At 38.7% G+C, this 19,036-nt stretch overlaps 1 protein-coding gene across 42 annotated transcripts in view; it reads right to left on the bottom strand.

Moving 5' to 3' along the window:
* The window catches only part of SIPA1L1 (signal induced proliferation associated 1 like 1), a 371,521-nt gene that overhangs the window by 306,831 nt on the left and 45,654 nt on the right, over positions 1–19,036 (bottom strand). For 7 of the 42 annotated variants that reach the window (XM_072761869.1, XM_072761890.1, XM_072761879.1 and 4 more), the window contains one exon: positions 18,660–18,690. The exons of the other annotated variants lie outside the window; for them this stretch is intronic. The gene's annotated coding sequence lies outside the window, so the exon portion shown is untranslated. The remainder of the gene's footprint in view (positions 1–18,659; positions 18,691–19,036) is intronic. 42 annotated transcript variants of the gene reach the window in all.

Raw genomic sequence — 19,036 nt, 5'->3', positions numbered from 1 at the left:
TGAGCCCTGCATCAGATTCCATGCTCAGCAGGGAATCCTGCTCAAGATTTTTTCTCTCTCCCTCTCCCTCTGCCCCTTCCCCCACTCTCACTCTTTCTCTCTCTCAAATAAATAAATATATCTTTAAAAAATTATACAGTATTTACAGTGTACAACAGATGATGTGATATATGTATATATGTATACACGGTGACATGATTCCTTCCATCAAGTTAATTAACACAATCATCACTTCACATATTTACCTTTAAAAAAAAAACTTTTCAATTAAACAATACAGTGTTACTCAACTACAGTCACTATGTTATACATTAGATCCTCAGAACTTGTCTCATAATTGGAAGTTTATATCCCATACTACCTTCTTAATATTCAAAATCAGTAACTGACCATTTAGATGAAATCTCTTTGCAGAACATGCTGGTTTCTAAAGATTAACAGGCTGATCCTGAACTGAGAAAAACACAAACCCAAGTCAACAATTCAAAGTACAACCGTAAATGAACAAACAAGAGGCAATATGTGACCAGGCACATAAAAATTAGGTAAAAAGAAGTGGGGCAAAAGAAACACACTTGTTGAGGGCTTCCTAGAAGTCTAACATTGGGCTAAGCAGACCCTCTTTCCCACCCCATACTCACTGTATAATGAGTCTTTGGATAATCAGGTATAAGCTTCATAAGGCAGAGAGGGCTTGGTAACCAGCTTATCAGCAGGTTCTCAAACAGCACTTGGCACAATATAAGTACTCAATAAATATTTGTTAGATGTGTGGATGAATGGATGAATGGCTAGATGGCTGGTGGATGAGTGAATAACTATTTTTAATAATAATGATGGCATTGCTTAGGTATACCAAAAGAGATTCTGGCAGCTTAGGAGAAAGGAAGCAAGAAATGTTCTCCAAGCCACTAAATTCTCTTCCTGCAAAATACAGGTTATCACAGTAGAGTGGAAAAAGCATGGGCTCCACTGTCAGACCTGGAGGGGAAGCCAAGTTTCAGACTTTCCTTTAGTGGGTCCCTGGATAAGTTATTACTCCATGACTGAAATGCATAGACTAATTCTTTAATATTGAAGTTATAAAGAGGCTTTAACTGAAATAACATAGGTAGAGTATCTAGCAAATATCCAGCACATAATTAGTGCTTAATAAATATAAATCTCTCCACACCTGGGCCAAGGGAAACGACCCTAGTGCTCATACAGTCTGGGTCTTAGGGAAAGAGTGCAAGGAAGAGGTCTCAGTGAAAGGAATCTTAGTGCAGTCCACAGCAGGACAGCTCACATCACTTTAAAATGTCAATCCAGGGACACCTGGGTAGCTCAGCGATTGAGCATCTGCCTTCCACCCAGGGCTTGATCCTGGAGTTCCAGGATCGAGTCCCACATCAGGTCCCACAGGGAGTCTGCTTCTCCCTCTGCCTGTGTCTCTGCCTATATGTCTGTCATGAATAAATAAATAAAATCTTTAATAAATAAATAAAATGTCAAAAAAAATAAAAATAAAATAAATTAATTAATTAAATGTCAATGCAAAAGCCTGGCTCATTATATCATGTTGGAGGAAATTAACAATCATAGCATGGACCTACATAAAATTCAAAGAGGGTAGTGGCCTCTGCCAGTACAAGGAAATATAAAAATCACTAGCATATGTTCTGTGCCTGACAATTTCACACTTTCAAAATTAGGTATACTTTTCTTTACTATTATATGTCAAATCTACTTTATTGACAATATTTGAAGTATACAGTTGGTCCTTGAATAATATGGGTTTGAACTGCATGGGTCCACTTATCCACAAATTTTTTTTCTAATAATTACAATACAGCACTGTAAATGTATTTTCTCTTATGATTTTCTTAGCAATATTCTCTTTTCTCTAGCTTATTTTATTGCAAGAATACAGTATATAATACATACAACATATGCGTTAATTGACTAATTTAGGTCAACGGTAAGCCTTCCAGTCAACAGTAGGCTATTAGTTACATTTTTAAGAATTCAAAACTCATACTCAGATTTTCAACTGTGTTGGGGGGGGGGGGGGCTGCACTCCTAACCCTGATGTTGTTCAAGAGTCAGATGTATTTTTTTTATTTGATGACATTATGGATCATCAAGGACTCTTTTCAAGAAAAATGCCCCAGGGGCCTATCCAGGCTTTGTCTCTAAGAGACCAATGTAAGTGCATATTTGGCTCTAATTATGCCCTTGTGCATTCCCTTTCATACTTCCAAAGCATCATATCATACAATGCAACCCAATTATAAAACATGACTAATATCCCCAAATTTTGTACCTATAATTGAAAATGTAAATAGTTTTTTACAGAGTTCTAATAGTTTTCTCTTGTGAGTTAGTAGCAAAATAAATTACAATTTTTATATATTATCTTTCTAATTATTGCTTCTTCATCAGGTGAAGTCCTCTTAAATCAATCAGTGAGAAAATTAACTTTTAGAAGATGCTTTGAGTATATTATCCAACTACAACATCAGGAATACCTAAAAGGTTTGGTTTTTTGCAACATAAATCCACATCATTTAAATCAAACCTGAATCCAAAATCACTAAATTCAAATATGCAGTTGAATAGTTTGCTTTTGGACAAAGGTAATTTATCCACTGCTGATTTTAAATAAACATTTTAATTAAGGACATATATAGCTGGGGAGGTAGAGAATAAGAGAAAAAAATTTGAGTAGAGAGAGATAATCACACCAGAGAAATTCTCTCAATTAAGAAAGTTCTATCTTATAAACAAAAAACTGGGTATCAATCATCAAGTCCAGAGGGTAGCAATGGAACAAGAGATTGATAGCACCATATTCTCATAACTTAAACCAATTTACAAAATCTCTATCGACAAAGTAATAGTCCCTTACAGAGGACTGCAGTTAATGAATCAACATTTGGAAAGGAGTACGATATAATTTCACGAACAGAGGAACTGAAGCTATTTAGAATAGTAGGGGAAGGTACACCCTATTTTTATTGGAATCAGCCAGAAGCTGAGAAAAAGGATTTGTGCCCAGTAGAACAACTCTCTGAAGAAATCTAGGACGGTATGTTGGCAGAAACAAAGAAAAAACTCACGCAGCAAGTCCTATGCTTCACCCATAGGAGTATCGGCAACTCGGTCTATCCTTGCCAGCTTTGATGCCACATACGCACCAGGAAGCTTTCTGAAGATAGTAATATAGATTTCCCTTGCTACCCAAAAGAAGAATATTCTTAGGAGACCTTTCATAAGCCAAAACAACATAAAGCAAAAAAACAATTACCATTTCATAAAAGCGAAAATCCTCTTTGGATTTCTTTCAGTTAGTGAAAACAGGTAGTAATATAGGTCTTTTGTAAAAGTGAAGTGGCATAAAGCGAACTTTGCCACAGTGGAAGAAACAACCCTGCCCTAGTAATCTATCACCTGGGAACAGGATTCTCCTAACACAGTATAAAATACTTTTCTCCTTGGAAATACATTTCTGATTGTTAACAACTGATTTTCCAGTAGATATCAATGTTCAGAAATTTCTGTTTAAGCATATCAGATTTCCCAGGGTCTCATCAGCCCTGGATAACTAGACTACTGGTGCTGATGAACTACCAAGATCCTTTTCAAGCAATTCCTGCACACATGAACATGATCAGTTATAAATCAGCTTTTGCAAACTACGTGTTCTACATCATATTAGAATACAGTATGTTCCTGAGTCGCCCATAGTGTACATTCAATTTTATTTGGAACATATCTTTATATGTTTATCATCTTTAATAAAGAATTCAAGAAAACCGTACTCCTGACCTTCCACGGTACGAACTGGCCAATTAAAAAGCTCAGCTATTTATCGCACATTTGTTAAGTGCAAAGCCCTAGTAAGGTATCAATATGGTAAAGCAAATGTGAGTTAAATTCATCCACTCATGGGGATCCTGAGTGACACAGTCCACTAAGGGTTCAACTCTTGGTTTCGACTCTGGTCATCATCTCAGGGTTGTGAGATCGAGCCTGGCATCAGGCTCCATGCTCAATAAGGAGTCTGCCTGTGATTCTCTCTCCTTCTCCCTAACCATGCACACATGATCACTCTCTCTAAAATAAATAATTAATTAATTAATTAATAAAAAGAAATTCATTCATTCACAAGTTACTGAATACCCTAGATGTGCCACTTATGGAGTGCCTTTCAGGCACTGAAAAGTCAAAGAGAATACAAAATCCCAAATACTTTACAATCCAAAGGAGCAAGCTAAGAAACTAGATAAAAAATTCCAGTAATACTATAATAGAGGTATGTGTTCTAAAGTAACTAACTCTAGGAAACCAGAAAAAACTCTACAGATGGTAACTTTTAAGCTAGTCCTAAAAACGGAATTAAAAAATTTTTATTTAGCAAGAGAGAGGAGTGCTTAAGAAAAAGAAACAGTAAGGGCACCAAGGACAAGAAGTCATCTTATGCAAGAAATTTCCCCATCACTGGGATAAACAAGGCTCGGTGACAGAGTAAGGAGGAGGGGGTCAGAGGAAGCAAGATAGCCTTCTGCCATTATTAAGGCCTTCAGACTTCTTCCTCTGTGTTATGAGAATTCCTATAGTGTTTGCCGGCAGGAGCCTGTGCTCAGGAGATACCAGTTATTGGGAGTCACAGCTTTCCCTCAGGTCCTCAAGCTTCTGAAAAGTGGAAATGGGAGGGGTTGCTGGGCAGGGAGATGGGTGAACCAGGAGAACAGTCTCACTTCCCATCAACTACTGGAATCCCTTCTATATACCATGATAAATGGCTCCATATTGGGCAACAACTAGAATGTTAACTAAAATGTCCTCCCTGTATCTTCTCTTCCTCAGAATCACTTACTACAGTTTTTCTAACCTGGCCTCATTTGAAATCCTTTCTAATATCTTCTCCACCTTACAATGCACTCCTGTTGGTCAGAGCTGATCACAAAGGACGCCAGTGCTCTCCAACCACAGCAGAGCACTGAACCACATCAAGTTCTTGGTATGGACAAGGTATCTCTCGATCACACAGACCTTTATAAAAGTGCAAGACCTGAATCAGACTAAATCCTTGGTCAGGGGATCCCTAGGTGGCTCAGCGGTTTAGCGCCTGCCTTTGGCCCAGGGCATGATCCTGGAGTCCCGGGATCGAGTCCCACATCGGGCTCCCGGCTTGGAGCTTGCTTCTCCCTCCTCCTGTGTCTCTGCCTCTCTCTCTCTCTCTCTCTCTCTCTCTCTCTCTCTCTGTCTATGATAAATAAATAAATAAATCTTTAAAAAAATAAATAAATAAAATAAATCCTTGGTCAAATAAAACACCTTGTCCTTCTTCCTTTGAACTGTTCTCATAACCACTGTTTGTTTACCTCTCCTTTAAATCACTCATGATCATTGTAAATTAACACTTATTTGTGTGATTACTTGAATAATGGCTCTGTATCCCCAGCCCAGGCACCAATATCCCGAAGGCGGCACAAAACTACCTTATGGTATTTTGCTTTTATTTTCCATTACCAATGTATTATGAGGTCTTGCTATAGTCCCTGTTCCAAAGAAAGGGTTCAAGAAATGTCAGATGAAGAAGTAGATGTGCACGCAAAAAAATTACATGAGGCAAGATACGATAAGTGTGATAGGAGTGTTGAAATCAACCTTCTGTGGAGATTCTTTCAACTTCCTCTGTGAAGGAAAGGCATTGTAGGGGCAGAAAAGCATCTGAGCCAATTCCTGAGTGAGTGGTGTTTCAACCAGAAATTCAAAGCAAAGAAAATATCTGGGCAACAAAACAACCAAGGAAAACAATATATTTGAAGGATCATCATTTATATGGGAAATTGTTCATAATATTAAGTTAATAAGCAGGATACAAAACAGTCTGCACCTCCCTCTCACACACATAACACAAAAACCCTGAAGGGAGATGGTTTAAATATTAACAAGAGTCACTGCTGAGCCATCTTTATTTTCTTCTTTACCCTCTATTGTAGTTTCCAAAACATTCTATAATAAAGATCTTCATAATCATTACAGAAAACATTTGGATTTTTAAAGTCATTTAGGATGAAACTGTAATGACATTTTAAGTCTTTAGGCTTCAGAAAAGGTTCCTAGACTGTTTTGGGGTTTTTTGGTTTTTTTCATGGTCATACTTATGTGAATGTTGTAAAGCAGAAGGAACGCTAGGTAACAGAGTTCAGTCCTAAAGAAATATTACAAACCGTGCTCCCACCCTCCCCCAAAATTACATTTATTCTCTGATCTACTTCTTTGCATCTTGACGACTGGCATGAAGGGACTTGAATTTACAGGTTAATACCAGGAAATCAGAAGCCAGCGTCAGTGATTGCACTGCTCCAACAGAACATCGATTGCCTTTCACGCCCCCAGCTGGGCCCTTTGAACGATGAAATACACACCGACGCCACCACACTGCACTCAGCATATCAAGCCGAGGAATGGAAGGGCTCTGAGAACAGCTAGACATTATTATAAAACAAAGGTCCACTCGAGGCGCCTGGCTGGCTCAGTCAGATGAGCGACCAACTCTTGGTTTCAGCCTAGGTCATGATCCCAGAGTCAGGAGATCCAGTCCACCGTGGAGCTCTGCACTCAGCAGGGAGTCAGGCTTGTGTGCTCGCTTGCTCTCTCCCAAATAAGTAAATAAATAAAATATTTAAATAAAAGTCCACTCTTTGAATTAAGAGATACCTTAGTCTGCAGTTAACAAGAAGCATGCCACAAAATACTGTCATTACCAAACAAAAAAGGAAACCATACTGTCTTCTGACACATGGAGCATCCAGGCTTGTCCCCGTTGATCTCCTAGAAATCTGAGAGTCTAGAGTACCCTTCTGTATCTAAAACAACAAAATATAAAAGCAGTGGCGGAAAAACTACCACTTTAAATAGATGTCAGACTTCCTACAAACGGTACTAACTCAAAAACCATCTAAAAGGAAGTGGAAGGTTCTCTGAGTGATGGCCATCAAACACAGTCTCTTCCTTACCATGACAAAGAATGACAAAAGGGAAACGTACAAATTATGAAGAAATGCAGTTTACAGAGTCAAACCTGCAGCCCACTGAACCATCTAAGACTCCATGCACAACCCCCATCTCTCTCTCTCCCCTTATAAGCTCTAAGCTTTGGCCTGCATGCCCCCTTCTTTTCAGGTGCCACCCACTACCCAATTCCAGGGGCCTGCTCCCCTCGGGACTTCTAGCAGAGGAGCCTGCACCTTTTACCCAAGTTTCCCTGTCTCTGAAACACACCAACTTTCCTGAATACTTTGGAGATTCATCAGAAATCATTACTAATAAACAGGTATGGTGGTTAAAAAAAAAAAAAAAAAAAAAAAGACACACCACGATTAGAAAGTCAAGAAAGCTCCTCAACAGGCAATTAAGACCCTAGCTGAAATGTAGGTAGTAATGGGAGCCTGGGTGTGAAACAAACGGGTCTGGCCAGCTCTAGGGTCCTGAAGCTCCTCGGTTGATTGTGAGGTTGAGCCGAGTCTGGGAACTGCTGTCGTTCCCTCAGTCGCCTATCCTTCGTGCATGAAGTATATTCAAGATCCCACCACCTTCTGCAGGAAGGACCTCCAGGTTCCCCAGCCACTCAGGTGCTAGGCTAGCTGGCTGGAAAAAAAGAGCAAGTGTGGGACACCTGGGTGGCTCAGTGGCTGAGCGTCTGCCTTTGGCTCAGGGCGTGATCCCTCGGTCCTAGGATCGAGATCCGCATCAGACTCCCCTGCAGGGAGCCTGCCTATGTCTCTGCCTTTCTTTGTGTCTCTCGTGAATAAATAAATAAAAATCTTAAAAAAAAAAAAAAAAAAAAAGAGCAGGTGTGACTTTGACCAACTCCGGAGTCTGGAACCTGGCACAGAAAGGGTCAGCTTCAGTCATGTTAAAAATCCACTTATGTGAATTCATGGCATTCCCTAGGCTATGAAAAGAGAAGCTGAATCATGTATAGAACCTCTCCACACTGAAATCCTTAGCATACTTGGTAGTAACGATATTCATGTGGTTTTGTAGGAAATTCCTTACAAACGATTTCTCAAGTATGCAAGATAAATTAGAATTAACTTCCTTGCTTACAGCTTGGATCAATTAAAATCAGTGTGGTGGCTTTTGCTATGACAAAGACCTGCATATACATTTTTTGCTGAGTAACTTTTGCATTGCTGTTTTCAAATTCACGGCACATTATCTTAAATTTGGGAAAAAGCAAACAAAGTATTTTGCCGTATCTTCTGCCTGTGGGAAAGCCTTAAAATCACATTGCCGTTTTCTGTAAGCTAGAGTTGTTTCTCTCAAACTCAAATATTTGAATACGCTGGATAAAGTACTTACTGTGCATCAATACCTCACTAACATGCTACGCTCTGCAGAGTAGAATTTGGATACAAAGGTAATCAGTGTTGGCTTCTCTCCCGAAAGATGTTTCCATAACATCATACTGATGCTCTAGAATTTAACCTCAACTCCTCTTCAGCCTTTTAGCCACAACAAACTGGATCATATCAGAAGTATCTGCTTTAGGGTTTTATTTAAACATTAAGCACAATAAAACCATTTTAATGGCTTGAGAAACCAGAAAGCTGCAAAATCCAGTAACGTAGTACTGGAGGGTTATTATTGCTGGTGAAGCCACTTTCCCTCTGTGAAAGAGACAAGACGTTTTTCCAAGTGCTAGAACAGAAAATCATGACACATGCCTACTAGAGAACAATCTGAGAAATAAAACAGTTATGCAAAGGGAGAGTGCCAAACACATGTATGCATACCATAAACAATCTTTTCGCTCAAATTTTATGTGCTATCATTCAGAAGATCCTATCACCTAGAAAAGCCACACACATAACCTTCCTGGCTATTGTACCCAGTCCTATCTTTGATTTCTAAATTAAAAACAAACTTTAAGGGGCACCTGGGCGACTCAGTGATGGAGTGTCGGCCTTTGGCTCAGGTTGTGATCCCAGGGTCTTGCAATGGAGTCCCACATTGGGCTCCCAGCAGGGAGCCTGCTTCTTTTCCCTATGTCTCTGGCCTCTCTCTGCATCTATCATGAATAAATAAATAAATAATCTTTAGACGGAAAAAAAAAAAAAACCCTTAAGATCTGACCTTTACTATTTTTAGGTAGCTCTGGATTGTCTATCCTTTAGTATCTATCCATATCTAAGAGCCCACTAGTATTCACAGGGAAATATGAGCACACCTTCTAGAAGCCAAATGAGAAGGTACACAGTAGGGAGCACAGAGTACTGCCTGAGGATTCAAAAGACCTGATGATTCAAAAGACCTGAGACAAAAAACTCAGGTCTTTTGAATCCTGGCTAAACCAAACACTCACTGAACCTAGCTAACCCTCAGCTAAGCCATCCATAAATTAAAGACAAGATGAGAGGTACAACTTGACCTGTCTAAAGAGTGCTGTTGAAAGTACACAGATCAATAAGATAACACATTTGCAAATGGTCTTAAACTAAAAACGTGAAACACCATTCAGCTGCTTTTCTAATTAGAAACCACTAGGACATCCCAAAACAAGTCAGTGTTCCTCTGTTTACTCGTCTTTTAGGTTTTGCCATTTCCTCCTCCCTCTCACCCTGCCCTTTCTTCTTTCATGTAACAGATATTTGCCAGGTTTCCACCAAAGACCAGATACGGTTCCAGACTTGCACCGTCCAATACCATAAGCAGTAAAACATGTAGCTATTAGGCATTCAAAATGGCACTAGTCCAAATTGAGACATGCTATAAACATAAAATACACACTGGGTTTTGAAGACTTTGTGTGACCAAAAGAAAATAAAATATCTCAATTTTTTATACAGATTACATGTTGAAAAGATAAAATTTTGGATATTAGGTTAAACCTATGTATTATTCCAATTAATTCTGGTCTTTCTTTGTACTTTATTTTAACATGGCAACTAGAAGTTCAAAAATTGTTAAATACACAAAAGGCTCACATTATATTTCTATTTGAAAATGCTATTCTAGACCCTGGGGCTATTTTAGGGAACAAAACCAAGTTCTTAACCTCATGAAGCTTATGTTTCAACATCAATGGCCCTAAGACCTTCAATAATCAGTAGAAAAGGAAAACTAAAACAAGCAACTGTGTGTAGAGAGGAGCCTGGGATGGAGGTCACACACATAAGAGACAGGCTTTCCCTCTGGCCCTCTTTCTGCCCATGGTAGGACCCATGGTCCCCAGAATTATCAGGCAGTAAAATGGTGAGCTATGACCTCAACCTTGGAAAAGACTGTCCCTTCCCTGTTATGCTAGGCACTCCTTAAAACACGACCGTTATCCATCCAAACTTAGTGAAGAACGAAGCTTTTAATTTGGGGCCATCACTGGTTTCCTGGCATCATATGTGCTACTTTGGCTCATGCCTCAAAAGCACTTTTAAAAGATTTCCGACAGTAGGTACAAAGAGGTTGTTCTTAACAAAGACAGCTGTCTGGATTCCAACACTCCATTATGAGAGTTCTTCATCATCTTCCTCTCCACAGGTCCAATAAACCACACCTCTCCTACACTCTCCTACATACCTTCAGCTCCCCGAATCACAGCCACCTGTGCTTCCAGATAAAGGGCAAGGGGCTGAATTCAAACAGCACAAATCAGGATGGTAATTTCAAGGTCCCTACAGGCCCAAGGCAGTCAAAAAAAAAACAAAAAAACAAAAAAACCTCGAGTCAGGTTGACCAGATGAAAGCTAAATGTGAGGCTACTTGTTGTAAGATTTTAAGAAATTTCTAAAGGGTGAGCTGTTTTAGTCCAAATGGGCCTATTTTTTTTTAATTTTTATTTATTTATGATAGTCACACAGAGAGAGAGAGAGAGGCAACACAGGCAGAGGGAGAAGCAGGCTCCATGCACCAGGAGCCCGACGTGGGATTCGATCCCGGGTCTCCAGGATCGCACCCTGGGCCAAAGGCAGGTGCTAAACCGCTGTGCCACCCAGGGATCCCTGGGCCTATTTTTTTAATCGCACTTTTCCTACCAAAAAGGCATCATGTATATTTGAATTTCGTATTCTATGTGTTACCTTACCTTAAATTCAGACCACACCACAGCAAATGTATTGCTGGCCCAAACATCTTTCTGGCAGATTATAAAGAAAACTGGGGCTTTCAAGAGATTCTGTGCTATAATATGCTCTAGTGGGTGTAGCAGAAAGCTGAAAGGCTCAGGTGTCAGGGTAGATAGCGTTCTTTCATAATTGACCCCATCTATGTCCCCTGCTCATGCTGTTCTCTCAGCCAGGGTGCCCTGCCCCTCTGCCAATTTACAGATTATGCCTCCATGAGAGCCCAGCCCAGAGCCTGGCCCTCCCAGAAGTTGTCCCTAGCAACCTCACACCAAATAATCTCTCTCCTTCTTTCTCAGGGGAACTCAGTCAACCAAAACATTTTATCATCTATTTATCTCTTCTCTAGGTACTCAAACACCTGTAACTCAGAAGGAAAGCAATTTAAAAAGTCAGTATGATGTCTGAAAATTTATCACCCTCCCTTTCAATCAGCTGCAATTTATCTGAGCTTTATTCAGCAACACAGATGAACCTAACGCCAGGGATACAAAAAGTATACACAATCCCAATACTCACCTAATTCAGTCTAGCTGAGAAACAAAGTAAACAATGATCCTAACGGACACGGACACCATGGCAAAGTGCCATGCAAGCCCAGAAGAGGGCTCTTCTTCCTGGGTGACTGAGGAAAGCCTCTCACAGGAAGTGAATACATAAGCAAAAAATTGAGAAAGAAGTTGAAACTGACTAGGTAACAGAAAAGGCCCTTCACAGGCAGTAAAGCATGGCACATTGAAAGAAATCAGAGAATGTGTTTAAAATCCTCACACAGAACCACCGAAAAAAAAAAATATTTTTTCCAATATATTAAATTATTCCTGGGGGCATTCGAGGCTCTATATAACAGTCCCCAAACCACTTTTTATACATTTCTCAAAGTATAACACAGCAAGTAAGGGTGGGCTCTTTGGAACCAGCCTGGGGTCAAATTGTACTATGTAACCTTATACAAGTTTCTTTACCTATCTGTGCCTCACTTTCTTCATCTGCAACATGGGGATGACAGTATGCCTACCTCACAGGGTTGGTAAATTATTGTTATGAGAAAATGAATTGAAACAAACAAGAATTATCATAAATGAGGCAATCAATAAATGCTTGTGTTCGTATTATTATGACTATGATTATCTACTTGTCCATGCCAGACATAGTAGCAGATATGAAAGTTCTTGTCCCCAACACCTGCCCATGTCTCCACAGGACAAACTCTTCCTACGTCCAAACCCCACCCAGCAAGACGCTGCTTACATCCCACGGCATCACGAAGCTTCTTCACTGAGCCCACTCGCCTCTCACATGAGAGAAATGATCATCTCCCTCCCTCCTCTAAACTCCCAGAGCAGTCTGCAGGTGTTGGGGCACTTGGGGCACTCTTCACTCCAGTGTCATTACGCCCATATCTCATTTCCCTACAGGCCTACAGCTCTTTAAGAGCACAGACTACACCTTCCCAATCTTCGCTTCCCTGGGGAACCGAGAGGCCTTTTCACATATGGGTACTCAGTGTCTGCTGTTGAACAAATTAAAATACTCTCCCCTTTAATTAAGTCAAGAATAGACTAGAGCTTTTAAAATTGCTGTAGCATCTACCAAGCTATTCTTCCTAATAAAAACCCTTACCCAGAAAGTGCAATTTTACATGGCTCCTTTGTAAGGGAATCTTAAGAAAAGTCAATAATAAGATATTCTTAAAGTGAGTGACAACTGACAAAACGGAGTAAAACAGTTAACAATGCTGGGCACAGTAATCCCTCTCCTTTCTCCATTTTCTGAACAGGTTCTAACGTAAATCTGTTTAGGCTATTGTTACTTTTCTGTTCCATATTTACAAAAGGTGGGACAGTTTCAATAGTAATGCCAATTTCATTGTTTATCCTGATTCAGAAGCTCATTCTGTCTGGTTTTACCACTTTCTACCGCCCATGTAAAGAAATACTAGCCTGGAACCACCCAGACCATGTGGCTCACACAACTATAGCATCAATACAAGGTACAGAGGATTCTTACCTGTGGTGCCCCTGTACTCAGTGAAAGTACACTAGAAAACCAGAATACCACTCTTCTCCAAAACCTACCTAACTCGAAACATAATTATTGCTAAGTACAACTTGATTAAAATCCTAAACTTTAATTAGCAAAGGAAAAAGTTAACTAGGATTGACTTCCTCTTACAATAAAAATATTTTGACATTTAAGCAATTCAAAGACAGTCTTCATTTACAATTCCGTATAGGTGACTTTTCTAAAGAAAAGCCTGTGCAGCCCGGGTGGCTCAGCGGTTTAGCGCCACCTTCAGTCCAGAGTGTGGTCCTGGGGACCAGGGATCGAGTCCCACGTCAGGCTCCCTGTGTGGAGCCTGCTTCTCCCTCTGCCTGTGTCTCTGCCTCTCTCTCTCTCTCTCTCTCTCTGTCTCTCATGAATAAATAAATAAAATCTTTAAAAATAAATAAATAAATAAATAAATAAATAAATAAATAAATAAAGCCTTGAGAAATATGGTTCAATGAAGCAAAAATAAGAAGAGAAAATAAAATAAAACAGAGCTCAAGTACTTCCCTGTCTTTTAAAATATATGTGCAATTGTTTTCCATAGTATCCCACTGGATATCATGGATTCAAAAGAAAGGAATTAGGCAAACAGAAGAGAGATTATCAGCCCAGAAATATAGTCAGACATGAGGGTACCAAGAACGTACAACCTGACCAGCACACAGAATATATCAAAACTCCACAAAATCATCACATTGCAGTTGCTAACAAAGTAACAAAGTAGGATTGTTCAATTCAAAAATAAGACTACCTTATAATTAAGATTGTTTTAAATATCTCTAGGACCAAAAAGATCATGAGGAAAGGCAATGCTGTAGTGTAGCTTCTAAAATCAATATCCACATGATTTTCCAAGCACTTAAACTGTTTACACCTTAGGTCAACAAATGTAAAAGTTCATAGCTACGTGACTCTTTTATTTAAAAACAAAAAATTTCTAATATATTGATCACCATTATCCCAAAATTGACAAAATCACTACAAATTTACTATTTCCTCTATGATCTAGGTACTTCTAAAGAGACTCAACAAGAACAGAGGGGGAGGGGTGACATGCCAATAAATGCTTTATACTCTGTGCAAATATTAATTGTTATGGTAAGAGCTTACTAGTATCATTTTTTCTAGTTTTCCCTATTAAGAGGGGGAAAACTTCCATTTTTCTCACATCTGGAACATGTTTTAAGAGGCTTACACGAGCAGCATATGAATGCTGCTAAGCCACTACTAGTAGTTAGTCTTTGGTCTTCCACTGCCATGGACCTTATGTTCAAATATGACCATAACCATGAAAGTATTATGTGATTAAGAGATCAGACATGGCTGGATCTAAAAGCACTGTGAAACAGCCGTATTATCCATACTCTACTTGAGATCACGGCCTTGCTTTCCAACACTAATAGCTATACTTTCCTATCAAGGCCTCCTATCCCCGACATTGCTCTAGATTTTAGATTTGTTCCCTCCCTTTTAAAAAACTCAATGGACCTATATCCTATTTCCTTAAGGTCCCATTCTCCAGGTAAACTATATTGAGCTGGAATGCCAGAGGCAGATGATACCTCAACATATAACTTCTTCAGTGATAGTAAACAGGAGTCTTTAGCATCTCAAAATACCAGGACAAACATGGAGCAAATTAGAGGTCTGTAAATTCTCGAGCATCTTTTAAATAACAACACTTAGCAATAATAGCATTTAACGAGCTGTCTGTTCTACCTTCACGCTGGACTAGAACCAGGCTATGAAACTGTTACAAAATGAGCTTATTTTGAGAAGCACAGGACAAGTTTTCCACTATGAAGAACATTATACTAAAAGTTATTTGCAAGAACCATTCAATTACCAAAGAGCATAAATACAAATACTTAACTTCCTGACTGTCCAAGAGCACATTAATTACTCAATATACTGCCTTATACAGATGCCCCACTTTATAATTTTTTAAAGACTACAAGGATGGTGCCCTTAGCAAGCCTGTGAAGTTTACATTTCCCACTCATAGGTGAAGAAAGGCAGTGTATTCAAATGACTTACCCAAATTAAAACAGTAACTCAGTGATTTTTGAATTCTGGGTCAAGGAAGCATATATTGTATACAACAGGCATAATGTGTTTATCTTCAAAAAGAAGGCACATGAAAGGATATGGCAACAACTGGGGTACCTGGCTGATTCAGTCAGTTAAGCTTCAGATTCTTGATTTCAGCTCAGGTCATATGACTATCTCAGGGTCATGGGATCCAGCCCCACATCAGGCTCCACACTCTGTACAGAGTCTGCTTGGCCCTCTCCCTCTGCTCCTCCCACCATGCTCTATCTCAAATAAATAAATAAAATCTTTAAAAAAATAATATGGCAACAATTAATAAATTCTCAAAATTCAAAGGGTAATGAATCATTTATAACATGTCTAACATCTGTTAGACTCCTCCACCAAAAAAATGACAGTACTAGGAAAACTATAAAATGGAAAATGTACAAATCGCTGCTCATTGTCTACCAAACCCAAAGTAAACAAGTAAACACCACTAACATTTTCTAACGTAAATGAAATCCACAGCAGGAAATACATTAGTTTTCAAATCACTGAAATTGCCTCCCAACACACACGTGCACACGTGCGCGCACGCGCGCGCACACACACACACACACGCTTGCACTTTCTTCTTTTCCATACACAGCAAAGAAGTAACATTGAATTAGGGATTTACATACTAAAGATCAGTTTAAAAATAATGTACATTAATTTTAAAAGCTTCATGTAAATAAACCAGAAAGTAGATGGACAAAAGAATACGACAAAAGTAGATGACTGAATATATGGTTACTTCTATTCCCTCCAGAAAGAACAATAAATAAAAGAAAAATGAAATTAGAGACAATAGAATATTAGAGATGTATACAAAATTCCAAAAGATGAGAAACCAGTGCATAACTGGAAACTGATTTAGTAAACTGGAGAAAGCTGAAACCTAACTGCCAAAGACCAAGAGTGATGAGGCCATCAGGAAGAGTATTCAACTAAAATTAAAGGTCTGTTCATGATGGAGAATTCCAGAAAGGCTAGAAACTGAGTTACTATGTAAGGGTTGAGGCTGAAAACAAAAGGAATTGGTTTACAGGTGTGTATTAAAGAACCAATCCCTTAACCCAACAACTGAGCAACTTATTAATAAGCATGAGAACAGGGTTTTTTCTGAATGCAGCTAATGAGAGCATTTGGCCAGGCATGACTCAGGGAAGGAATGAGTCTCTGCACTGAAACCATGAGTAGAGGGCCAGCCAGACTCAGACTGGATGACTCTTCTAAAGAAAATGACCAACCTGAAAGAAAGGACAAACTGAAACTGGCACCTAGGGACTCCCAATGAAACAGCAGGGCCCAAGCTCATCATCCAGAGGAAAACATCAGACACTAGCCCCACCATGCACGCTGAGTTTCTAATCAACTTTTAAAATGAAGAGCAAGGGATCCCTGGGTGGCGCAGCGGTTTGGCGCCTGCCTTTGGCCCAGGGCGCGATCCTGAAGACCCGGGATCGAATCCCACATCAGGCTCCCGGTGCATGTAGCCTGCTTCTCCCTCTGCCTGTGTCTCTGCCTCTCTCTCTTTCTCTCTGTATGACTATCATAAATAAAATAAATAAATAAATAAATAAAATGAAGAGCAAGACCAGAGAAAAAAGAACATTATAAAATGAACAATTTGTCATAAGATATAACAATTACAAATGTATATGCATCTCAAAATAGAAGCAAAAATAGAATTAAGGAAAGAAAAAGACAATGACATGATTATATTAAGAGATGTTCACATTATATCTTAGTAATTGATAAAATTAGACCCAAAAGAAATCAGGAAAGACTCAGAAGATCTGAACAACATGATCAACCACCTTGACCTAACTGACATTCACAGACAATCTACAACTGAAGAATACACATTCCCTTCAAATGCACATGGCACATTACCAAGATAGACCATATGGTGCACTATAAAGCAAGTCTCAACAAATGTAAAAGGACTGTAATCACACAAAGTATATTCTCTGACAACATAGAATTAAATTAGAAATCAGTAACAATAAGATATCTAGGAAAGTTCCAAATGTATGAAAACTGAACAACACACCTCTAAATAGTCCATGAATCAAAGATAAGATCAAAAAGGAATTTAGGAAATATTTTTAACCAACGAGCAACAAAAATAAAACATATCAAAATCTGGATGCAGCTAAAATAATACTTAAAGGGAAACTTAAAACTTTAAAATGCTTAATATAAGAAAATAAAAAGGATCTGCCACCATGACCCTAAGGTTCTCCCTTCAGAAATCATACAGAACAGAGCAAACTAAACTCAAAATAGAAGGAAGAAAATAATAAAAGCAGAAGTCAATGAAATAGAAAACATACAAACACCAGAGAAAACTAATAAAACTAAAAGAGACATCTTTAAAACACCTGTCATAACTGACAGACCTGTAGTTAGATCGAAAATAGAGACAAAAGACAAATAAATGACCAGTACCAGAAATGGAAAAAACATACCACCAGAGATCTTACAAACATTTAAAAAGATAACAAGAGAATAAAATGTGTAACTTTATGCCAACAATTTGAGCACAACTTAACATACGATGGACAAATATGCCTAAAAATAGAATCTATCAAAATTGGCATAAGAAGAAACAGAAAATCTAAGTAGCCTTTATCTTTTAAAGATAGTAAGTTTGTTATCAAAAACATTCTTAAAGCAGAAAAGAACAACTCCAGGTGATTTCACTGTTAGATTCTATCAAACATTCAAGAAAGAAATTTAACTTTTTCAGAAAATAGAGAAAGGATCACCACCCAACTCATTTTTTTTTTTTTTTAGTATTTTATTTATTTATTCAGAGAGAGAGAGAGAGAGAGAAGCAGAGACACAGGCAGAGGGAGAAGCAGGCTCCATGCAGGGACCCCAACATGGGACTCGATTCCGGTCTCCAGGATCACACCCCAGGCTGCAGGCGGCGCTAAACTGCTGCGCCACCGGGGCTGCCCACCCAACTCATTTTATAAGGTTAGCATAACGCCAATACTAAAACCCAACAAAAACATTATAAAAAATGAAAACGACAGAGCTGTATGCCTCATGAATATAAACACAAATATCTTTCACAAAATTTTAGCAAATTAAATCCAGTAATATATTAAAAGGAACATTATGAGCAAGTAGTACAGTTTATCCAAACTGGTTAACATTTGAAAAATCAATCAACATACAAGTAAAAGAAAAATCTCAAGATCAGGATCAGATGCAGAACAGGTATTTGACAAAATCCAACAATTCATGATAATACTCCCCACAGAGCAGGAAGAGTTAGAGAACTTCCTAAAACTGATGAAGACCAACTGCGGAAAAATTGCTAAAGCCAACATCATGCTCAAAAATGAAAAACGGACTTGTTTTCCCCTGAGACAAAGAACAGGCAAGAATGTCTCTACTTACACCACATCTTGGCCAGTACTAGCAGGAGGTCCTAGCCATTCAGGAGGGCAAGAAAAAAAATAAAAATAAAAGGCATAAAGATCTGAAAGGAAGAAGTAAAACTTATCTGCAAATCCCACAATTGTTTATGTACAACACTCCAGGGAAGGTACAAAACAACTACTAGAACTAATAAATGAATTTAGCAAGACTGTAGGATACAAAGTTGATGCAAAAATAGACAGCCAAGTATTTTCTTACAAATTAGCAGCAAACAATTAGAAAATAAACTTTTTTAAATCCCACTCTTGAGCATATGGATATTGCTGTGTATGTGTGTGTGTGTGTGTGTGTGTGTGTACATCTCACCAAAATGAGAGAATCAACAGAGATGACAA

The sequence above is a fragment of the Vulpes vulpes genome, chromosome 6 (assembly GCF_048418805.1).
Source record: "Vulpes vulpes isolate BD-2025 chromosome 6, VulVul3, whole genome shotgun sequence".
Lineage (NCBI taxonomy): Eukaryota > Metazoa > Chordata > Mammalia > Carnivora > Canidae > Vulpes > Vulpes vulpes.
This window is presented reverse-complemented; position numbering and strand designations above follow the sequence as displayed.